Here is a 25,540-nt window from a genome sequence, read left to right on the forward strand (position 1 = left end):
GTTTTGTAATGTCTACTGTAGCTAAATGAGGAGTTTTGTGCCATAAAATGTAGGATTTTTGCAAGATTATGGATTATAATTTTGGGAGTTAAACTGTGGGCATTTGCATTTTCTAAAAAAATTATACATCATCAGAAGAATTATTGGAAGGATATTTTGAATAATCTGACATTAACACTCACAGTGTGTGTTTAAATATGATACCCAATTACAATAGGGTACCTTTTAATGCCACCATTGCAATCAAAGTCTGTGTGCAATAAGCCAATTATTAAAAAAAAAAAAAAATCTCTCCAACTAGTGCTAGATTGATTATGTTTTGAATTTGTGCTATAGGCAATATGGCAGAGTGAACACTTGAGTGGTCAAGGGAGAAATAGTCACCAGAAATAAATAAAATGAAAAGAACACTGACAACAAGACCACTATAGTAAAGGACATTAAATCTTAATAAGTTAAAGGGGTAGTGCACAAAAAATGTGTTTTTGAGCTGTAAACAACACAGTGTTACTTGATTGTGATAAAAAACACCTATACTGTTGATAAAATTAATATATTTTTTATTGATCTAAAAAACAGGATTTTGTAGGTAAAAACGGCTCATAATGCCCTCTACAGGGTTAAACCAGTTTATGTTTTTCAGAATGTAGAGCCGTATCTATGTCACAAGAAATTTTTAAAAACCCCACGGCCCTTCCCTCCAAAGGCAAATGGTCCTTATCAGGCATAGAAAACCTCTGCCTCTGGTTCAGGTCCCTGAGGGGATCCCAAGTTGGGACGCGCCACTTCTGCCTTTGGTTCCTGTCTCTGTTGAGGTTGCTCCTCCTCCTCCTTCTGTGGTTTCTGCCTCCGAGGAGGTTGCACGTCTTCCGGCTTTAACGCCAGGACCTGTCTTGGAGCAGATTCTGGTGGACTCACTGGACTCACTCTCTGGGCTGTCCTCCAGAGATCCAGCTCCAGTTGCCGTGCGGCCTTCGGGTTGCCCTCCAGAGATCCAGCTCCTGTCCCCAAGGCCTCCTGGCCCCCAGCCAGAGATCCAGCTCCTGTTTGCGCGGCCCCCCTCACCCGCCCTCCATAGATCCAACTCCTGTCTGGTGGCCCTCCCAGTCACCCTCCAGAGCTCCAGCTCCTGTCTGCGCGGACTCCCAGCTGCCTCCTGAGATCCAGCTCCTGTCGTTGTGGCCTCCTGGCCGCCCTCCAAAGCCAAGTCTGCTGTCGTCTCGGCCTCCCGGCCAAACTTCAGAGTCAAGTCTGCTGTCGTCTCGGCCTCCAGGCTGACCTCCTGAGCCAAGCCTGCTATTGATGCAACCTCCAGGTCGACCTCCTGGACTCTGTTGTCACTGTTTGCTTAGGCACCTCGAGGGGAAAAGTCTTTCACCTCCAAGACCGCTCTGTGGCATAGATGCTTTGTGAATCTTGCTTTGCATCATGCCAGTGAACATCCTAGATGTGAAAATTACTTGCCAGTCCACTGACTTTCTTACGACTGCCACCATGAGGCAAACATCCAACTTTTGGATGAATTTGATGCTTACTGTGTCCTAGGAAGAACTATTGATCCCTATTTTGATTCTTCAATTTAACTACAACAAAAGCTGGTAGGTTAATTACAGTATCCAATCCTTAATTTTTATAATATAATAATAATAATAATTATTGTACAAATTACAGCAAAATCCACTTGTTAAAATTGTTAAATCATGTTATCCAGACTCATATCTTTTAGTTACAAGATATTTTTGCAAGACAAAATAATCTACAGGTCATACTCCTGCAAACTCAGACATTTAAAGGTTTGGAGACTTGAACTCCTTGGTTAAGATTACAAAATATTTTGTGGCTAGATATAAAGTATATTGTTTCATAAAGCTAATTCAAAGTGTTTGATAATGATGCAAATGTAATCACAGTTTCAATGAGTTTATTTGACTTGTTGAAATTTGGTGCTAAAGGCCATGTTTTGATTGGTAGATGATGAAAAAGGTTCTGGTAAAAAGGCTGTAGGCTTAAATTATGATGAGACAGGGTTGTATTTTTAGGCTAGTCCTTCTTTTTTTTTGCCCTACATTTATTCCGTTTAGTATTGAGGTAATAAAAAGTCACTTATAGCCATAAGTCATTCTTTTCCCCTTGTTAGTCTCTCTGGTCTTCAGGATTTATAAAACAGAAGCTGGAAGTTGATGTTGTGACTAGAAAAATCAATCTAGACCATAGAGCAAGCTTGCAGTCAGATTCATGTTGATGGTTTGTTTGTGTGTGAGCAGTACAGTGTGTGTGTGTGTGTGTGTGTGTGTGTGTGTATTGGAGAGAGAGTATGTCTCTCCTCTTTGGTGGGCAGGTAGGAGGATGAAAGCTTCTCTTAGATGCACACAGCTCAGATTTTTCTGCAGGCAGCTGCCATACCTTTACCACTCTGCTCTGTAATATGACACAAACACACACACAGACACACGCACACCCAGACAAACAACCACCCACACACAAACACAAACACACATGCACATACACATTCACAACCTCTGCTTCTCTGAGGGGTTGACCTAAAAGCAGACTATTTCTATGTTTTGGCTCCCTTTTCTTTCAACCAACAGAGATCTGAGTGTACTCAGGAAACATGTGGAAGATGCACGAAATTTAGATTTTTGATAAATAACAAAAAGCTTATAGGAAATACTGTGGAGTTTATGCATCATTTGAACCGCAAATAAAATTTATATGATACATTGTCTTGTGAAGTGACTCTTGTCTTGGTATTCTGTCACAATCAGAAGAAACTACCTGACAAGAATATTTAATTTAATTTGATGCCTGCTTTTTTCAGTGGTGACACTGATGATGTCTATAAAAGATTGAAAAGCATTCTCAAAGCTGTCATTCTTCCAAGACGTTTGTGTTGTGCTTTACAGGGGGAAAAAAGCACAATGGGGATTCCTTGAAAAAAATATGGAGTTCTTGGAGATGCACTCTTCAAAAGAACTCATTATTAGAGACCACTCTGAGACAAACACAAAAGGTACATTTCTAATGAACTCATTGAGGACAGCACAGCAACGAGGCTGAAGACATCGCTATACAGTTGTCACGGTTTCTGGGTTTTGGTGGGTGTTTTGATTGTTTAGGATTTTGGTTTTTGTCATGATTAGTTTGGTCATGTTCTTGGTTTGTAGTTCTTATGTTCATGCTTTAGTTTTCAGTTTTGTCATGCTTAGTTTTTCCCTGATGTTCTGTGGTTTTCTGTTCCTGCCTCGTTAGTTCACCTGGTCTGATTGCTCATCCACTTCACCTGTGTCTTGTTACTCCCTCTGTGTATAAGTACTCCCGGTTTTCAGTCATTCATTGTCAGATCCTCATTTTGTCATGTTTGGTTTTTGTTCTCTGGAGTTTATCCCCGTCGTCTATGGTTGCCTGTCTTGTGTTCCTGGGAAATAAACCTGCACCAGTTCTGCCTCCTGCCTGCATTTGGGTCCTCACCTCCGCCGCCATTCGTGACAGTAGGATCTGACCACAACTGGACCCAGCAGGTTTGATGGCTTGGTACCAGTTTTACGGTTCTGAGGTTGCTGACTGGTTCCCAACGGTGGAGGAGCCAGACCTGTGGTTTCCTGATCCTCCTCCCACAAGGTCCAGGAGGAGGAGGACGTCCAGGCACCAGGGGCGGCAGCCCATCGAGTACATGACGTCAAATGAACTGGTGGGAATGCTCCTTGGACTGGACACGGAGCCTGAGCCGCTGGAATATCCAGAGTGGTCGCCGTTCTGGGGAACCAGATTGGCGATTAGCCCAAAACCACTGGGGCAGGCCAGGTCTCGGAGGTCGACACCAGCTCCTCGGTCCACGCCTCCAGTTTCACCTCCAGCTCCAGTGGCTCAGCCTGCGGAGGTCCTGTCAGCTCAGCCTGCGGAGGTCCTGTCAGCTCAGCCTGCGGAGGTCCTGTCAGCTCAGCCTGCGGAGGTCCTGTCAGCTCAGCCTGCGGAGGTCCTGCCTGCTCCCAGGTCTGCTCCAGTGCCCCAGCTCTCCACGCCTGCTCCCAGGTCTGCTCCAGCTCTTCAGCGTCCCACACCTGCTCCGAGGTCCTGCCCTACGCCCCAGCATCCGACGCCAGCCCCGAGGTCCTGCCCTGCTCTGCAGCGTCCCACGCCGGTGCCCAGGTCCTGCCCAGCTCTTCGGCGTCCCACGCCGGTGCCCAGGTCCTGCCCAGCTCTTCGGCGTCCCACGCCGGTGCCCAGGTCCTGCCCGTCTCTTCTGGTCCCAGTTCCTGAGGGGGTCAACGATTGTGACGCTCCTCTTCTGGTCCCTGTCCCTGAGGGGGTCTCCAGTGGTGACGCCTCTCTTCTGGTCCCTGTCCCTGAGGGGGTCTCCAGTGGTGACGCCTCTCTTCTGGTCCCTGTCCCTGAGGGGGTCTCCAGTGGTGACGCCTCTCTTCTGGTCCCTGTCCCTGAGGGGGTCTCCAGTGGTGACGCCTCTCTTCTGGTCCTTGTCCCTGAGGGGGTCTCCAGTGGTGACGCCTCTCTTCTGGTCCCTGTCCCTGAGGGGGTCTCCAGTGGTGACGCCTCTCTTTTGATTCCTGTTCCTGAGGGGGTCTTCAGTGGTGATGCTTCTCTTCTGATTCCTGTTTCCAAGGGGGTCTCGGGTCGAGACGCCCCTTACCCACTACTGGTGCCCGACCCAGAGCTCCAGCCTGCCCGTCTGCCGCCGGAGATCCAGTCGAAGCCTGCCCGTCCGCCGCCGGAGATCCAGTCGAAGCCTGCCCGTCCGCCGCCGGAGATCCAGTCGAAGCCTGCCCGTCCGCCGCCGGAGATCCAGTCCAAGCCTGCCCGTCCGCCGCCGGAGATCCAGTCCAAGCCTGCCCGTCCGCCGCCGGAGATCCAGTCCAAGCCTGCCCGTCTGCCTGGAAACCTGTCTGTGCATCCTCCGGGTCGTCCTCTGGAGGTTCTGCCCCGGTTCGTCCGGCCTCCTGACCGGAGCCTGCTGTCTGCACGGCCTCCGGGTCGTCCTCTGGAGGTTCTGCCCCGGTTCGTCCAGCCTCCTGACCGGAGCCTGCTGTCTGCACGGCCTCCGGGTCGTCCTCTGGAGGTTCTGCCCCGGTCCGTCCGGCCCCCTGGCCGGCCGCCTGAACTGATCCTGCTGTCTGCACGGCCTCCGGGCCGTCCACCGGAGGTTCTGCCCCGGTCCGTCCGGCCCCCCGGCCGGCCTCCTGACCTAATCCTGCCGTCTGTTCTGCCTCCAGGTGGCTCCCCCTGAACTTTGTCCTGGGGCCTGTCTTGTTTTGGTCGGTCCCTCCTCCGGGCCCCCTCCGCCCACCCTGGGTGGCCTGCTTGGGGTTTTTCTCTTTTGTGGACTTTGTTGGGCCGTCTGGTATCCGGCCCTTGAGGGGGGGGGGGGTTCTGTCACGGTTTCTGGGTTTTGGTGGGTGTTTTGATTGTTTAGGATTTTGGTTTTTGTCATGATTAGTTTGGTCATGTTCTTGGTTTGTAGTTCTTATGTTCATGCTTTAGTTTTCAGTTTTGTCATGCTTAGTTTTTCCCTGATGTTCTGTGGTTTTCTGTTCCTGCCTTGTTAGTTCACCTGGTCTGATTGCTCATCCACTTCACCTGTGTCTTGTTACTCCCTCTGTGTATAAGTACTCCCGGTTTTCAGTCATTCATTGTCAGATCCTCATTTTGTCATGTTTGGTTTTTGTTCTCTGGAGTTTATCCCCGTCGTCTATGGTTGCCTGTCTTGTGTTCCTGGGAAATAAACCTGCACCAGTTCTGCCTCCTGCCTGCATTTGGGTCCTCACCTCCGCCGCCATTCGTGACAACAGTATGTTTGTTTTTGTAACATGTTCAAGAATGTGTGCGTTATGGAGTACAAAATTGTGTTTATTGAGGTTAAACTTTAACTATTTCATTCAAGGCCATACTAAGGTATATTCATTTTAATTATTAATTTAACTGGTAGCTCAATTACAGTAAATCTATGAGGTCAGTGTCGTAAAAATGTGCCAAATAATATGTTCCAGCATTTTTACACTGCTTCCTGGGTGTCTCATGAAATTAAATGTTTGCTTCATTATAAACTCTTGGAAAGTGTCCAAACCCAGCTTCTTATCTCAAGAGCAACTGTGCAAACAAAACACACACTGTGAAACAGAAAATCTTTTCAGGTCTCTTTCTTTAGTACAAAAACCAAACAAACAAACAATATATATGTATTTTTTTTGTACAAAGCACATTAGTATGATAGTATTTGTGCATGTATGAGCCTCTTTATTAGATAAAAAGTAAATTACTGCCCCATCACTGATCTTTTGCAGAGCATTGCGAAGATACATCAGAAGCCTTTATTTAGTCAAATATACAAAACACCACCAAGTACTAACCTCACGTTGGTCATGCGTTGGTTTTCTGTTATGAAGAAATGCTCCTTTGTATGCCTTACCTAATTGTACAATGACCTAATGACTGTTAACCTATGTACAGAAAGCATAATACATAATTGAACAAATAAATGAACACCTTTTGTATGTTTATATTTTATAAGTTAGATTGTTTAAGTTGCTGCAGTAAATAGGTGTATATAGGTGCGCTGCGGCTGCTGCCTCAGTCTGCTTGATGTACTTGTGTCCTGCACTTGTATAATGACAAACAATCTTGAGTCTTGAGTCTAAAAGAATAATTAAGAAGTCAAGGCTTCTAAATGATAGACAGCAGTTTAACACTAAATACAACAGCTAAAGGAAAACTAAGAAATTTTTCACAAATGCAGTTAACATTTTATCTATTCAGTGCCCACATTTAATTTGCGATATTTCTCTGCATGTCCATAATTAATTTGATTTTGATGAGTTATTTTTAACATTACAAAAAAAAAAAAAAAAAAAATCACAATTATACTTTTTATTTCATGAAATATATAATACAGTTATTCAAAACTGCTGTATTTCCCAGCTGTTCCATGAATAAACTGACCAGACTCTTTCCTTGTATCTGTGACTGACTAACCTGCTCATAATCTGTCAACTGAATTTTTCTTATAATAAGTCAAAACAGATTAGATATCATATAAAATTAATGAAAACATATTGAATTTTAATCAAATCTGCACAAACCTAATATAAAATGCTAAAATTGATGAATATTAGGATATTTTTTTAAAGTACAAAATTTTCCACATACAATGTTTTACTTTGAAGGACAGTGTTTTTTTTTTTTTTTTTTTTTTTTTTTTTTTGTTGTTGTTGTTGTTAATTGCATTCATCCAGTTTAATTTTGGTGTATTAGTCAGTGGATAGCAGTGTATGGGATAAATATTTAATTTACTTACATGGCTGACACCATTCTCGCCCCTGCATATGAATAGAAAACATCTTTTAAAAAGGTGTTCACTGTAGTGCCCTACTAAGGGACCGTTAGGATTTTAAACCACTTATTTTCAGCCTTAACTTTAATGCAGCGTATTTCACTAAAGTTTCAAAATGATGAATTGTTTAAAGTATGGTTTTAAAACTAATGATGTACATTATTGACTGAGGGAAACATTGTGCACAAACTGCTGAGTCAGTTGAGTTATACCACCCAATAAAATGTAAAAGTTATAGTAGCACTGACTGGAAGTTATGCTTGGAATAACCAGGATAACATACATGCACTCAGCTGGTCATGCAGATTACACATAAAGTGCAATCTTAAAGTCCATAGATATGTCCACACTTTTGAATTGTAGCTGGCATTGTGTTGCTGGATAAAGCTGAATAATTAAAAAAAAAAAAACATTGTATGGATGGAAGCTTGTTTTTCTTTAACCCTTTACGATGCAGACGTACCGGTCCTGGTACATGACTACTAATCAACAACAATGCAGCCATGTGTGCAAGCCCCTCCGTCATAAATTCCCACAATATACACATCAAATGAAAGCTCAAAGTCTCGTCTTTCCGATAATATAAATCATTTTGAAACGCAACAACCACAGCGCTAACACTAAAGCCTTTTTTACAGAAAAGCAGAAAGTTTAAATGTTGACTTTCCTTACCTTTGAGGGCTCTCTATAGGTCAAACATCAATATTTCCCATCAAGATTAGTTTCATTCTGTTCATAGAGGTTAGGCGAGGACAAAAAAATATTTTTTTCTGTGTGTTCTAAAGTGTATAACTTTTTATCAGTAATATTTACAGTGATTCTGATTGCTGTGAGTGAAACCAAAGAGTGTTACCTTTACAAAGAGCCCAAGCCTGTACTGTAATCCAGAGGGTTCAATAACAGCAGTAATTCTAATTTGGAGAGGTCATATTACAGGTGTTTTTGCCAAAATGACCCCGCTTGATAAGGGGTTAAACCTGTAGTTTTCAACAATGTGCAAATTAAGCATGATTTGTGGGCTAATACCACCCATCCCATCATAGATGCAGACTATGCAGCTGTTCAAAAGGTCAGTTGTAGGATGGCCCTTCGACTCTTCAACTCTGATGAGCCATGATATTGGTCCTGAGAAGGCGGTGTCATTTATAGATTTTGTGTATAGGTCTTATTTTTCATATCACTGTAGCACTGCTAGATATTTGTTTAGCATTTCTGGCTGCAGAACTAAACTGCACACTGATAAAAGTTTTAAGAAATGTTAGTGAGCCCATGCACTGATTTCCAGAAGCAGTACATGGGCTTTGATGCAGTTCTTAATTTCCTGCAGGATAATAAAAAGTTTTTATCTATCAAACCAGTTCCATCTGTTTTTTCTTTTTGGTTGTTTCCTCCATGTCCCCTGATTTGCTTTTCATCATATTAAGAAGCTGCAGCTTCTTCATTTCTTTAAGAAGAGAGGTGAGCAGCACACCTGAACTAACATACAGGGTTAGCATTAGAGTTAGTCTGCTGATAACAGCAGAGATTGCCTCAGAGTGAAGGCAGCAGGTCAGGCTTCATTTAGGGACGACACAGATTAATTATCTGAAAATCATCAGCATCACAGTTATTAACGCCAGTTATAAACAGTTTTACTGAGGTACTTGCTATAAAAACAGTTCAGCTTTATATCACTATCTTAGCCCTTTTTCAATGATCAACCACAACATATTTAGTATCACTGGATTCAATGTATTCTCAGGATTGTAAAGATGCTGCTGTTATCACTCTAAAAAACTGAATACAATAGTTTTTTAAAAAAAAACTGTAATGCTAATACCAATAACAAAAAAATTCTCCCATGATTTAAACATAGGAGAATATTTCAGCTTTAAGGCCATGACAGTCTAATTATGGCCTACTGTTGGTGCTTTTAGTTTTGACTCAAATATATAAAATATAAAATACATTTTAAAATTACTACTGAATTACTTAATTAAATAAAAAACACGACTCATATGCCTTTGTTGGTGTAGCCTAGCAAATGATTTTCTGCAGAGCAAACACATATATTTTACCCACCAGTACTACTGTAACATTGTACTATCTCAGTATCACTAAAACTTGAATCATGAACCACATGGCCCTTAGTTTCAGACACAGCAGCAGCAGGTCCATCATCATGTCCAGATGATCACTGTTTAAAATGAGTTGAGCTAATGTAGTCAGTCAAGTTATTCAGTTTACATTGAATCATCTGTGGCTGAATCAACTGAAAGGATATAAGCAACACTTTTATTAAGTAACTTATTTTTTATTATATGTTGCGTATTATATGCACGTTAAACAAACTGGGTATTCACTTTGATTGGTTTGCCAAATCCTTGGCAAACTTGGCTCAAGGCAAATGTTTCTCACCATCAATGAAGTTTAAGTGCAGCAGCGAATAAACCATAAAATGCAAGATTACCCTAAGTAAACAATTACTGATAAAAAATTATTGGCTATTTACTTCTTAAATCTTTCAATTTTTTTTCTCATTTTCCTAGAATTTAAATTCTTTTGTTTTAATGCCTTATTAACACGTACCACCCCTTTCCTGATATGTGACCCTGCTTTTGAAAACTCTATCAGCTCTTCATCAGTTTTTGTGAGTTTTGTATTAAATAAATAGATAAGCACTTCTAGAGATATACACAAACAACAATTAAATATCTTACCTGAATAAAGAAGGATAAGAGAAGATTGCAGATGGCACATGACAGCATCACCAAAGACACCTATTAGAGAGATACAGAGACACACATTAAGCAAGTAAACAACATTTAGAGAGGGACCTGACTATAAAAAAGTTAGGATGTTGCCTACTGAATCAATGAGTAGGCTGCATACACATCATCACACTCCTCTCTTCCTTATTGCTCAGGTTTCTTCAAGTAATCATCTCTGTGTCCCCTCCACTATTTTTTCCAAACAGTCTTTCCTGTTTCTCCTCTCTCCCCATTTATTTCCACCTCCCTTACATCCTCCACAGCTCTTACTCTTCCCCTACCAGGCAGGGCTGCTGTGGATGACACGTATCCAGCTGAGAGCAGCCATGCAGGGTCGATGGACCGCGGTACACTGAGAGGAGAGATAGCCCTATAACCAATCTCTGCGTGTGTCTATTTTGTTTCCACTGTGTATTCATTTGTGTGTGTCTGTGCACTTGTTTGTCTGTTGTACCTTTCACAGAACTCACAACTGCACACTTGAGTCGCACATTGTGAGAAGACATGGTATGTGCAAATGTGTGTTTCATGGAAAGAAAATGGAGAGGTTTATTTGAAGCTTTGTTATTGCAGAGCAACAGATGTAGACCTGCATAATCCTACAGGTCAATTCAATAACTGTTTTATTTATTCATGTCGCTTTCCATCTTTTATCTGAGTCTCTTCATCTTTATCTTCATCACTTAGTGTCAAATAAGGATAGTGGTGCCCATTACCTTAGATAAAATTGTTGGTACATTAATTATAAAAGATAGCATATATTTGGTTCTTGCTAAAATGCGACAGAAGTTGACTGCTTTGACTTTAACCCTCACAAAACAATTGCATGTGTTTGCATAGTGAATGTGTGGTGTCCCAGACTTTTGACAGTCTAACGGGTGCAATGGGGTGTGACCATTAATTATTTACAAAGTACATTTTAGGCAGAAAAGACTGATGATCCGTAAATAGGACAGAAAGATCTTGCAAAACACAACAACTAAACAGCCAGCAAGACTTGATGCACATCTGCCCATCCTTTGTGGGTGAGCACACCAACCAACATGTTAAAAGAAACAAAAAACAAAAACCTGATTACCATAAAAAACAAATCAGAATGCAATATTACTGGGATTCTGACAAGCTGCCGATAAATGCTGGCTGACATTGTGTTGAACTTATGTATGGAGTGTTAACAGTGTGCTTACTTAGGTTAGAACCATTTCAACACAATTTACCAATCAAAATCAATGAACAAGTATTCTAACCTTTCCTGTATTGATCAATCAGTCTCTTCCGTGTGCAGCATTGAGTCCAAAGGTTAAAAGCCATGTCATGTTAGAAACATAAATAATGGATTTTCTGGTACTTTGTTACCTGAAATTTGGCAGACTTAACTATATTTGGTTAATGTCTCAAACTGTGGAATGTATAATCCAAATGGTGACAATGAAAAATGGAATAACCCACACAAGTAGTGCTCTTCAGGAGTATAAATTGCTAAACCATACTCTCATGTGCAGTGGGTACTCCAAAAGGATTCCCCGCGAAAAGAGCTTTTAACCTTTGAGCACCACATAAAGTCTAAAAAGGAGTGCTTCCTGGATTATGCTACACAGTACATTTAATAACAGTGACTCCCCTCAAATTATCTGGAATGCAAAAACAATTAATCATCTTGCTGTATCAAGTTGCTGTAATCTTTTGGAAATTAATGAAAAAAATTTGATGTATTTTACTATATTATTGTCTTTAAATCAGCTGTAACCCATTTTACACTCATTACTCAAGGCAGGGACTGTTGCAAATTTACTACGCTTCTCCAGTCTATGTTAAAGATACAAAGCAACATGGCGGTTCAGTCTTTGAATCAGCTTCACAGGTTGTCACAAAGCTGAATCTACACCTGTTGAGAGAGAAAGGCAGCACTGAGGGGCATGCCAAAAAGAGATTACTGTGTTACACACCAAGTCTGGAAGTTTGCACTTTGCCAGAATTCAATTTCCTTTCTCTTATAACCATAAAAGACAAGTCAGTCCTGTTTAATTCATGTTCACCCTATTGATCTGTTTATACTCAGTGGCATCTTGGACCCATAGTGTTTCTATTATAGCATTTGTTTTGAAGACTGCCCCATAACAGTCTTACAAACAAATAACAGTAGATGGTCACCTACTGTAATGACCTGCAACACAGTAGGTCACCATCTACAGAAAATGTACAATCTGTATGTTTAGCAAATCAAGACAAAAGACAAGCCCATACTGTCACAACAAATAGCCAGGTACATAGTCTATAGAGACATGAAAGGTATAACAAGCATGTTCCACTGTGACTTGCAGTTGGAGCATTTGTCTCTGATTAAATCCAAATTAGTCAGTTTTTCTACTAGTTGGTCCACAAGGAATATTTCTTCAACTAATCAGAGTGAAGACTGTTGAAACATCCCACAGCTGCATTCATAGTAGAGTCACTCTTTCATTTAAAGCCAAGTGTATTATGACAAAAACAACAAAAATAATATGAGTTGGAAGGCATTAAGTTCAACATCAAAAATGGTCTGATCTTTCCTTGGTGATGTGGTGAAGCTCTAAGATCTCGCAAGCTACTGCGTCAGTTAGCAGCATATGTTTTTCATCTCTTTGTGTCAGCTAAAAGTGCTTGAATTTCAAAAAGGTAAGAATGTTGGACAGGACATTCTTACTTGTCGTCTCCATCATATAAGGCAATTATTATTGGTTCAATTTTGTGGAAGCTTGCAGAATTTGACACCATAGTGGCCTATTATCTGAGAGTGCACACTGGCTATATGTGCTCCAGTGTGAGTGAGTACAGTCGAGATATGGCGGCATGACATGGAAATGTTCTTGGTGCCATTAAAGTACAATCTCGGTGTGAGGGAGCCTTCTGTCTTCATTTTCTTCTCAGTATGTATTCCCTAAGTTTTGATCATCCACAGCTCTTTTGACACAACGTGATTAAAAATGGCTGTTCAACCTAAAAACAGACCAGGGTTGGGAAATTTGTGAAAGCATTAATCAGATCAGCATTCCATCATTGTAAAAGGCAGTGAGACTGTCAAATGGAGAATTACCCGTCTGTGGATGGCATCTATCAACTTAGCTGTCATGTAATGACCCTGGGAGACATCTTAGGGCATCAGTCAAACTTGCAATGACACAGTTCTTGCTGCATCCTATAAGTCATGTTCACACATTAGCTTGTCTGTTGTTGCTGTGGTTGATAAATAAGGTGTACAGAGTGCTGACCATAGTCCACCTGAGGCATATATATATATATATATATATATATATATATATATATATATATATATATATATATATATATATATATATATATATTCTAAGAACATATATATATATATATATATATATGTATATATATATATATATATATATATATATATATATATATATATATTCTTCCAACTGCCCTGAGGTTGGATGGACACAAAAGCCTCTTAGTCAGAAATAATTTTCGATAATGTTGGTTGGTTTTGGTTGATTCAAGTAAGGTAGCGATGTGTAAAAACCAATTACTGAGGCCATTCCTCACTAATTATCATAATTCAAACGATGTACCAACTTTCTGACTTACTCCACTTTAGCACTGGTTTCAATTATTCACCCTGCAGCACAATCAATTCAGCTTGTTGTATTCAAATGTGAATTATTTAATTTGTGTCTACAAATAATTATTTGGCTCTATTGAAAGAGAATAATACACTTTTTCTTTCTAAAGTAAAAGTATTGAAGTAGTATCCATCTATAAAAGATCTTGTTCTGTTTAGTAATGATACAAGGCAGTTAATTAGATTTTAAGAAGAAAATGAAATAAAACCAATAACAAGGATACCATTTTGATTTTATCCCAGCTGCTATATAGTTCATCACAGATAATCTCAATTTTTTTCCATATTGAAATCACAGTAATTTAATATGTTTATTTACTAACTATACATAATAAATTTCCTTGAACAACATTAACTATATAAAGATAAAACAAACATAGTGGGGCACAGAGTGGTGGTCCGGTCTGGAATACCAGAACCAGACCAGGGGATTTTGTTGACCATGAAGCTTGTCTAACATTGACAGTGTCTGGTCGCTGCAAGCCACTGTCTTCACTGGGGAAAGTCTATGGCACAGATGGAAATGACTAAGAGGCCAAGGCAACAGCACATTCACATACTACAGCAAGCCTGACCATCTGAAACCTTGCCGTTTTAGTTCTTATAGAACATAAAAGAAACCTCATTCCTCACCCACCCTCCCATCTTCCCTGAAAAGGCTGGTGGCTGTTCATCTCAAGCTTGGGTCCTCTACCAGAGTCCTGGGAGCTTGAGGGTCCTGTGCAGTATCTTAGCTGTCCGTAGGACTGCATTCTTCTGGATGGAGCTGTCTGATTTTTCTCCAGATATCTGTGGAGCCAATTCTCCAGTGTGGGGGACACGGCCCCCAGTGCTCTGATGACCCCTGGTACTACTGTTGCCTTTACCTTCCAGGCTTTCTCCAGCTCTTTCTTGAGTCCTTGGAATATTTCCAGTTTTTCGTGTTCCATCCTCCCGATATTTCCATTGTTGGTGATGGCTACATCAATCACAATGGCTTTCACTTTGATCACTATGTCTGGTTGGTGGCCACCACCATTTGTTAGTCTGTATGTAGAGATCCCACAGGATCTATTCCGTCTTGGGAGTCCCATTGTGACCTAGGGGTCTCCAGTCCATATTCTGCAGAGATGTTTCTGTACACTATGCTGGCTAGTTGGTTATGGTGTTCCATGTATTCTTTGCCTGCCAGTATCTTGCACCCTGCTGTGGTGCTGGATTGTTTCAGGGGGACAGACTGTGTCTAGAGTCCTGCCTGGTGTGATAGATCTGGGCCTCGATTGCCCTGGTCCTCAAGATTTGCTCCTGTGCTGCCATGATTAGCACCTTTGTGCTGCCCTTCAGTCCAGCCCTCTCTAGCCATTGGTAGAGCTTGATCATATCCGCCACTTCAGCCATCTGTCGGTGGTACATCCCATGCAGGGGTTTTTCCTCCACGATGGTTCCTCCAACTCTCCAAGACATTCACTGAGTGGCTCATCTCTTGGGGCCATCTTCCTAATGTTTTCAAGAAGCTTGAATGTATCATCTCGGATGGGGGCTCTGATGCTCACTAGTCTTCGGCTTCCATTGAGGACACCTTAATTATGATTGATTACAAAAAATTATAACATTTTATCGCAGTTTGCATTCAAAACAACGCAGAAAGTTTGTCAGTGCACGGTTTCTGGTATGATTACAATGGCACACACATCATTTAGTGAGTTTTCAGACCCTATAGCAATTCTGTTTTTAAAAAAGGAACAAATCTAGAGACTTTTTCTGGTGATATTGGAGACTTTTAGAAACAGACTTGAAAGCACACAACTTTTACTTTTCTCAATGAGCAGTGGTGCTGTTACACCCACACCAGGTTCTGCCATGGATTACTGATTGTCCCCACCCTTTCCAGCCATGCACCACAGCAATCACTCTCCGGATTACTGATTGTCCACACCTGTAATCAGTCTAATCACCTGGCTACAAATACTCCAGCACCACACTCTTTCCCTGTCGGACCTCGTTTTCACATGCTTGGACTTGTCCTCTTTCCTTTCCCGGCTCCGTGGCTCCAGGATGATCAGTCTACTCCTCCGTGTCTACAAGTAGTAACCATTCCTTCTGCTATTCTTTGTTAAATAAAGTTTGTTAAACCTTCTCCTGTCTCCAAGGGGTCCTAAAGTGTAACAGGTGCTGACTCAGGCCCCCATCTCAAAACACTCACCAACCTCAGTACTTTGCAGCATCAGTCCCAGCTCCAGAGCAGGAGATGTTCACCTCTGCTCAATAACCAGACTCAAAGCTGCAGCTGGCTGAATCCACCCTGGCTTACTGTCAGATATGAATGCCTATTAATAAAGAGTGTGGAAGAACACAATTTAAAAGTTAAAGTAGTGAACTGTTCTAGACTCTTAATCAGAGAACAGCTGGAGCTGTCAGTTAAAGCATTTTAAATTTAGGTCTGTTAATTTTTGGCCAGGGATAGTGCAATTAAATGCCTTTTATCAGACATTACTGGACCTTAAGTTTATAATATTAATGTCTGTGTCTATTATTTAATTCAGTTGTCCACTAAAATCCATTTAAATTAAAAAAGTTGCTTTTTAGGGCAAATATTGTTATGTTATTAAAATGTGATTAATTGAGATTAATTCATTATAAAGCCTGTAATTAATCAGATGACTGTTTTCAAACAAGTCCCATATATATATATATATATATATATACACTACCGTTCAAAAGTTTGGGGTCACTTTGCCATGGGATTCAATAGGGAAGTGACCCCAAACTTTTGAACGGTAGTGTATAATCAGAGCAGTTAGCTGTAAGAAACTGCCTGTTTAGCAGGGAATGTTTTTTGCTACAGGTTTTTAGCAATAAACACCACACAGCTCTTCTAGTTATTGCAGTCATGTGTCTGCTTCACCACTGCCGGGTAAAGTGAAGGGAGTTCACCTTGAAGCTAGCTGTAGCTTCAGCCCAGGAGTAATCACCTAGCCTCAGCCTTGCAAGCTTGGTTTGGAAAGCAGATGCAGGAAAGCACAACATTTTTCTGTCTAAGTTTTCACAGATAGTGGAGCCAACAAACCGGAGCAGCACGGTTACTAAACGAACACAAAAATGTTGTGCTTCAGGAGCAAAAAGACTTGATGGAAAGACGAGGAAAATAAGTAGTCTGTGTTGGAGCTGAACACTCCTGTAGGAGCAGTGTTTAGTTCACCTAGCATTGCAGCTGCCATATAAAGGCAGCCAGCCCAGATTCGATCCTGGTGTTTCTCTGACCCCCTTTCTCATCTACCTACTATATAATAAAGGGCACTACTGCCCACCCAGTGTAAAAAAATATTACTCAAATGAAATAATCTCACACATGTCTTAAAACAGTCCAGCTCTGAGGTCTCTTCACTGGCTAACCGTTCGTCAGAGAGTAGACTTTAAAGTTCTGCTACTGCTCTATAAAGCTCTGAATGGTTTAGGGCCAAAATACATCAGTGACCTCTTGTCCCATGCCAGACACCTGAGGTCATCTGGATCCAGTTTCTTATCAGTTCCCAGAGTCAGAACCAGACATGGAGAAGCCGCATTCAGCTTCTATGCTCCACATGTCTGGAACAAACTCCCAGAAAGCCTCAGATCAGCTGAACCACTCAGTTTATTTAAATCCAGGTTAAAGACCCACCTGTTCTCTGCTGCGTTTCAATAGTTTTTATTTAGCAGTCCAGATCTGCATCTGTTTCTTTTAAACTTGAATCTTTAAACTTGATCATGTTTTAATACTGCCCCCCGCCTCCCCCCCCCCCCCCCCCCCCCCCCCCCCCCCCCCCCCCCCCCCCCCCCCCCCCCCCCCCCCCCCCCCCCCCCCCCCCCCCCCCCCCCCCCCCCCCCCCCCCCCCCCCCCCCCCCCCCCCCCCCCCCCCCACCCCCCACTGGAACTTTATTTCTTGCATTTTATCTATTTTATTTGAGGTTTTTCTTTCTTTTCTTTTTTTTCTTTTTTTTATTTAGTTTCTTTTATTTTAAAGTTTTTCTTTAATGCACATGCTATTGTTTCATGTACCCTGCTGTAATACTTTTAATATTTTATGTAAAGCACTTTGTACTTTGTCCTGTACATGAACTGTGCTATACAAATAAATTTCCCATCCTTGCCTTACTGTTTCCCTTTGGTATTTTAGTTCTGCATCTGGTGATTGTTATATATATATATATATATATATATATATAAGGTTAGAGAAAGACTGATGTAAAGTGCTAAGGTTTCCAAATGAACGCATTGTTTAATAACTGCCTGAGAATTTTCAAGTGCACTGATGAAGACCATGGTATGATAAAATTACACAATTAAATTAGTGCCAAGTCTTAAGAAGGCAGAAAAAATGTAATCAGAAGAATGTACTCTTGAAAGTGTTTTGGTCAAAGCCATGTGCATATTTATGAAATACTCTCTTAACTTGCACCCATTGCACTTTACCTGTTATTGTTTAGTTTTCCTCTTTTCTGTGGTTAAAATTTTTTGTTTATAATATTTAAAAACATTATAAATTTCTGCCTTGTTTTTATTATTGCATATTGATAACAACAATAAAAACAGTCTAAGTGAGAGCACGATCAAGCTATAATTATCATAGTTGTGTTATTGTCATTTGAGCACAAAATTACATTAATTGCATAGCACCGGAACAAAGTTCAAGTTATAGTTTAATAATATTCAGAATGCTGTTTACACTATAGTATAATGACATTTTTACAATGACATTCACAGCTTACACACAGTTCCCAGGCGTGTGGCAGATGCCCCCACAGCAGTTAGCTTTTCATTAGGAGTGAATATCCAGGGTACTTACTGTGCCTGATGCAACAGGGTAGAAAGACCCACAATGTTGTAGTGCCAGTAATTTGATCATAACCTGTGAGAGAAGTTGTTTATTCTTTAGGAAGACAATGTGACAGAAAGTTTAGGAACTATTGACACCAAAAAACCTGTTGCATTTATGTGAATACCACTTTTTCCCCCTTTTTGATTAGGAAATTTTGGTGTGCAATAATGATTTGTTTTTCCTTCAGATGTAAATGTAAACTGCTGGAAAGTTTGATTTGTTTTTAGACATCACTGCATGTAATGCACACCCATGTGTGATAGGCAATTTTCAAAAGGTAATGCAAAAATCAACAAATCCAATCAGTTCATGTAGCAGTCACTGAGTATATAAATTGTAAGGATAAAACAATTGAACATGGGACACTGCAAACCTCTGATATTAATGACATAACGATAACACCCACATTATTGGTATTTTTGCCCACTGTCACATAATCAAACAACCAAAGTAGAAAACACTAAAAATACTCTTTCACAGTAGATTTGCTATTTTAGATAACCAAACAGTGATTGAGTACTTATTACTCCACTGTTCATAATTAGTAACTGTCTATTAAATTAGCTGTCATCTGTAATAGAATGACACATTTTAATCATCAAAGGCTCTTGGAAATTTGACTGGCAAAATATCTGCTTCTTTTAACTTTCAGGAAGGTCTTTTGTATTGACGATAACCACTGCATGCATGACCAGGAAGCCACCTTTCACTATCCATCTCACACTCACACACTCTTATGCACACACAATTTTCCTGCTCAAGATCATCATTTATTAAAGAGTCTGATCTCTCTCTGAGACACACCATCACAGCTGTACATCCCACTGCCCTTTCACTGCCTTATCCCCTGAGTGTATGCACGCATGCGAATGTCTGTGCATGTAGGGAACAGAGGCGTGTTGTGGTTACACAGTGTATGTGTGTTCAGACTAGTATGTGTGTGTGTGTATGTGTGCAGCTCAGTGTATGTTGTGACTGTAGTTAATGATGAGAGGTGAGCTGTGAGAAGCAGCAGTGATTTCCAGACACCTCCCTGTTTTCTCACTGAAGCAGAACAGTGTAAGGAACACGCAGAGCGCAGCAGCAGTATTACAAGAAGAAGAAAAAAAAAAAAAAAACAGCAAAAAACAAAAACTTCAGGAGGTCTTCAAACTAACAACCAAAACAACAAAAACAACAACAAAAAAACAAAAACAGAATTAAAACAAACTTCAGCATTAGTTTTTTTTTCTGTATAAACTATGGTATCCCCATTTGTCTGGGCTCCAGTGGCCTTTAATCAGCAGTAGCTCAACAGATGAGGGGGTCAGAAAGAGCTGGGAATGATATGCAGCAATGAGCCAGAGGCAATGGTTTAAATCTGAGTCAGCTGTGTTGAGGAGCTATAGCCTCTGTATATGGGGTGGCCCTTCAACCAGCTGAGCTAAATGCCACCTCAGTATCCCCATTTTAACTTAGGTCATCACAATCACATTCTTGCATCCTATATAATATATATGGGATAAAAATAGAATATACTTTTTAAACAAGCTAAACTATGAAAAGACAATGGTAAAAGTAGAAATATCCCTAGACACATACAAACTCCAAACAAACAACAACAAAAAAAAGTCCAAATCAATGCAGCAGAAGAGAAACTAGATTTTGTTTTGTCAGGTTAAAAGTCAGACTTTAAATCATACATCAGGTTTAAAGAGAAACAGATGGGTAGGGCCATTATTCTGCTAAGTACTAAAACTTTATGATGGGGACTAAAGATAGAAATGTAAAATAAACAAAAAACAACAACTAATGGCATAATGGGAGAAAATACAATTTTCTGCAATATTCATAATGACAGATTTGTTTGAATTTTTATCACATTTCTCAACAGACCAATCAAGACCAACACCAGAAGAAGACCCTCCACCATTGCTGAGGTGGCATGCCTGTGCATGTCAGAGCAGAAGAGATGAGAATTTGACCATTTTTTTTTTAAACAATGTCAAGGAAATCCAAAAGGACTGGTACAGATGAGAAATGACATGCTGTCATGGCAGAGGAAACACTGGAATTTATTCCCAACAACAAAATCACTATAAGTTTTAGTGAACAGTCATCAGTCTGACACTAAATTGTACGTATCCATAAATCTGGCCATCTTAATATGACACAGTGAGCTAAGAAACAAGAGGTTACTGTGTTGCTCAGAGTAAATGACTAATTTTGGAGATATTGTTAAATGTAACAAAATTTCACAAAGTTGTGACCAAAAATTAAAATCATTCAGTTGTTGTGGTTTTGTTAGGTATAACAAAACTGACAAAATAGAAAATAAACAGCCTTTGCAAAAATTTGAAACTATTTCTTTACCAACTTTTCATCACTTATTATAACGAGATGAGCGTTTTAAATTCCAGTGTAGATAGTCAGTTATTAAAAGATTAACAGTGGCAACATATTTCTTTGACATATTTATTAGTCATGTTTGGTTTTTGTGTTTGAATGAAACTGGACTCTAATTTTTCAGTTACCTACCTTTTTGGTAGCTTGTTAGACTCGTTTTGACTTTACTGAGATTTATCCCATGTTTTCATCTCCATATCTTCAGTGTTGATGAACACATGAAAGCAGAAAAAAAGGAAATGTATGAAAAAAAAGTATTATTGCATTGATCAAGCAATTCTAAACTTACAGCTACATGTGATGTCAACATCATTTGTCCTTTTTGTGCTTCAAAGTTAAAGCAACTTAAGAATGGATTCAGCACCACGGACAGCAACATAACACACTCTCATTTCTGTCCATAGAAACACCTGTAGAGCCATAAACATATTTTTAGCTGCACTTAACCTTTAAAATGGATTGTCATTGAATGATCTGTACAAAAGCACAGCTGGTAATTCATTGCATCAGTGCTTTTGAATTTTTTGTGCCTATCGCTATTCACAGCTGGCATATCTTCCTCAACATTTGTCTATGAAAATTTTCATACAAGACATAAAAGGCTGACGAGATCACTCATGGTATTTAATCACAAATAAAAAATTAACAAGGAATATAAATCAACAATTTTAATTGTCTTATTTAAAAATATATTTTTGAAGAGATATCCTAATATTTACAAGACACTGGTTAGACTTTATAAACTCCTGTGTATTTTTTAAAAGTCAGCTATTTGGAGAGTTTCATTATTTATTTGTTTTTTCTCTCTAGTGGATGGACATCCCCCAGATAACTGGCCTGAATGAACCATTAACTACACATTTCTACAAATAACCTATTAAAATAGCAATGAAAATAAAAATACCATTAGAACAAAGTTACGTGCACTCCAGATTTATTGGGTGGAGCATCAGTGTACTATTCTGGAGTTTCTAATATTTGTGCTGTAGTAACATCACATCTCACTTTACTGAGCAATATGTAAACAATTATTTTATAATAACTTTATCTAAAAACATCTAAAATATCTATAAATAGAAAATATAACACATTTTTTATCATTTAAAGTTTATGTCAAATATGATTTGAATTCAACTGAAATTGATGCCAACTACATTTGATTTTGGTAGCAACACAATATCCACAGATATTGCAGCAAAATCCACTTTTCTGCTATATGTGCATGTGCTTAGTAGTTACTGTGCTTCCATCCCCTCCCATTCTTATAAATAAATGGTTAAACACACTTCATCGAAGCACTGTGCACAATTAAGTCAATTTTTATGCAGATATACTTGTGCAGAGAACTTTATGCACATATGGAGACTAAAGGAGAGATCATACCACAGGGGCTGCATCAGGAGTATATGTTGATGTTTTGATATTTGAGGTTTTTAAGACAAGAATAATTGCAATTTGTGGTGATTTTGTCTAGCAACAAACATTAAATTGTACATTTTGTAATTTGAAAGCGAGATAATAATCAATAGATATTCGGTGTCACTATACTGGCGTAGCACGAGGAGAAATAGGTCACATGTTCTAAATGGACAAAGCCTGCCAATGAAAGTGGTTTGACTTATCTACAAAGAAAATATATCAAGTGAAATCAAATGGTCAATGTTTATAAGGAAAGTGTCCACCCATAATTACTGAACATCTTCTTAAATCAAAGCTCCATGATTCAACATGCATGACTCTATACACAGTGATGTTCTGTCCTGCAAGCAATTCAGTGAGAGTAGCTCTGTCAAAGTTACAAGGCCATTTCTGCACATATTAATACACACACAAATACACACTAACACACAAGGATCCACAGTCATGTGTAAGCACATTTACTAACACAAAAATGCTGAAACTCGAGGCCAAGTTCATTCACTGACAAAGACTTGATGTGTATTCGCTTATCTCTTTGTTATACTGTATATATAAAACACACAACACAAGCTTTTTACCATGTCTTTTAAGTTTGACAAGACCCCCAAATGGTTGTGGGCCTTTCCTGCACCATGTTTGACCATCCAATGCAGACATACACACAGAAACATTTCCTGATACACAAAATAGGCATACTGTTATATGTAATATATTTAGCATTAATTGGGCATTGAGTTACAACAAATTGGTTACACAAACATTTGACGAAGCACATGAAATCTGCACATCACACAGCACTTTATTAACAAAAGAACCAAAAACATCACAAAGCCAGAAGCACACCAGTATAATATGCAATATTTTAAATCATGAAATTTTAACATCTAATTTCTTTTATCAATAAAAAATGTGCATGTGTGCACAGACACATGTTGATGTCACGAAAAAAGTGAAAAAAGCACAAATTCAGCATTCATAATTTTTTTCATTTAGGCTCCTGTTGCATAAGGTATTGTCGTCATTATCTACACATCACCCATGAGACCAAGCTCCTTTGACATCTGTACAAGTGCTGCCCACCTCTGCTCTTTGTGAATGTAAAAGAGCATACAAACTTGATAGTTTACCTTTTCTTTAATTCTATTTTAAGTTTGTATTCTGATGTTCATATTACAGTAAAAAATAAGAAAAAGATTTTAAAAAAAATCTTTGGCATGGATCTTAATCCAGTGATCGAGCAAAAGGTGGGATATAGTTTGCCTAAAACCGAAACCCTTATCTGCTGCATTGCACATCATTTAGGTGCAGTTTGAGCTTTGATAAAAGAAAGGAGACATGATGTTCGCTGACACGCAAAGTTATTCACTGGATGACCCACACGCCAGTCTACATGGCTGGAAGTGGACGGAAATATTGTTCTTAACACAGTCTGAAATCTGCATAAAATGCGCCTGAATGTGATTATCTAGAAAAATTAAACGCATTGGTTATGAGAAATAGCACGAACTTGCAGGAAAGGGAAGGCCAAGCTAAGATATTTCTTAAATGTTTTAAAGACACACCTACGCTTCAGGAGCATTGCCATCAAGTTTCCCAATTCTAAACTATTTTTTCCAAATATAGAGAATAAATTTCATGCGGATTATGTATAGAAAGTAAGACACGTGTTCATCTATGTCCTCAAGTTCAAGTTACGTTACACCTCTAATTTCAACTGTTAAATATATTAAATTGGGGGTCCGTCATTAAGTCTATCTTTAAAGTATGTAACATCTGATTTAGACTAGTACATTTTACTGAAATAGCCTACCAAATGCACAGGTCCACGCTCCTCTCATCCCCTCTGGCGCAAGGTGTGGGGTGGATGTTTAAAGGCAGCTGGAAAGTAGCCTAATGACGCTGATAAACAGTGAGCAGATTCGGTTCTCTGATCCACCTGTACGCCTGTTTCCAGAGACGCTATTCTGAAACTACTCGCCCCTCTCTCCCCGTAGGACGCCTAAAGCCGAGGGACATGCCTCAGTGCGGTTTTGTCTGAGCCCCATAACTTGTCGGCGCAGCGTAAAAAAACCAACTGCAGATACTCTTTGTTTCATCTCCTGCATCTATATCGTGTATCTCCTTCATAGAACAGCCTCACTGTCTTTTCCCCCTTCCCAATCAAAATACACCATCTGCGACTGATTAAAAATAACAGTCATAAGATGCGTATGTGCAGTAGGAATGGGTGTTTAAATCCTGCGCAAAGTTCAAAGCAATTGCACTGGCTGACGCGCGCTTGAACGCTCCCGGACTGTCAATTTTTCACTGCACTCTGTCGCTCTAACCTGTAATCTAACACAACTGCCCATCAGTATGAAATGTGTGATTTCGGACTTACCTTCTCGACTTAGGTCCTTCAGAGGTTGCACACAAATCTTAAACTGCTGGAAGTTTGACTTAGTCTACTCCTGATCCCTCGGAGGAGTCGCACTGGGGGAGAGGATGGGCGCCACTGCTTAGCGCGCCAGCTCCTTTGCTTGCATGTGTAAGTGTGAGCGCGCGTGCACGAGGAAGAGGGAGAGAGTAAGTGAGTGAGAGGGAGGGCGAGGGAGAGAGAAAAAAGGGAGAGGTGGGGAGGGAAACAACAGACGTGGAGAGCTGTAGCCCCTTGCCAAAGGATGCTTCAGTCTCCTAGCAACAACAATCGATCTGGCAAGGAGACATTTTAATTGGATAAAAAGAAAACTTAGCCATTCACCTCCCTTAGCACATGTTTACAACTCAGAACAACAACTTCAGGTTTAGTGAGTAAAGACATAGAGAGAGGGAGAGAAGAGAAGGGAAGAGAACCTCTGAAAAGGATGTTTTACATGCCAGTGCGAGGTGTGAAATGACTACAATATCCGTCTACGTCTGTGTGTCTTTTCAATCTGTCTCAGATTGAGTTGAAGATTGCATCCTGTTTCGCTTTTTGCAAGCTTCAATAATGTTTCAACATGTTATTATAATCTGGTCAGTTGTAGAGAAAAACTTGGGTAAGAGCTCTAAACATACTGCCCAGTGATGCTTCATCTTGTTCTGACACATGTGAATATTAAGACAGTCTACATCCAAAGCCTTCAACCTACAGTACACTACCACAATGCAGTTTTTTGTTAGTTTTTTTTTAAAGTTAGTTATCTGTCGATTTTTCCAA

General features: G+C 40.0%; 1 protein-coding gene across 3 annotated transcripts in view; it reads right to left on the minus strand.

Moving 5' to 3' along the window:
- grm3 (glutamate receptor, metabotropic 3) overlaps positions 1-24,880 on the minus strand; it is a 49,940-nt gene extending 25,060 nt beyond the window's left edge. For 2 of the 3 annotated variants that reach the window (XM_041997194.1, XM_041997196.1), the window contains exons 1-3: positions 24,743-24,880; positions 21,076-21,142; positions 10,042-10,101 (exon numbers count right to left, since the gene is read on the minus strand). The gene's annotated coding sequence lies outside the window, so the exon portion shown is untranslated. Of the gene's footprint in view, positions 1-10,041; positions 10,102-21,075; positions 21,143-24,172; positions 24,421-24,742 lie in introns of those variants that run through there. The other variant, XM_041997195.1, reaches the window with a different exon arrangement.
- Between the last annotated feature and the right edge of the window lie 660 nt (positions 24,881-25,540).

This window comes from Melanotaenia boesemani, chromosome 10, assembly GCF_017639745.1.
Source record: "Melanotaenia boesemani isolate fMelBoe1 chromosome 10, fMelBoe1.pri, whole genome shotgun sequence".
Taxonomy (NCBI): Eukaryota; Metazoa; Chordata; class Actinopteri; order Atheriniformes; family Melanotaeniidae; genus Melanotaenia; species Melanotaenia boesemani.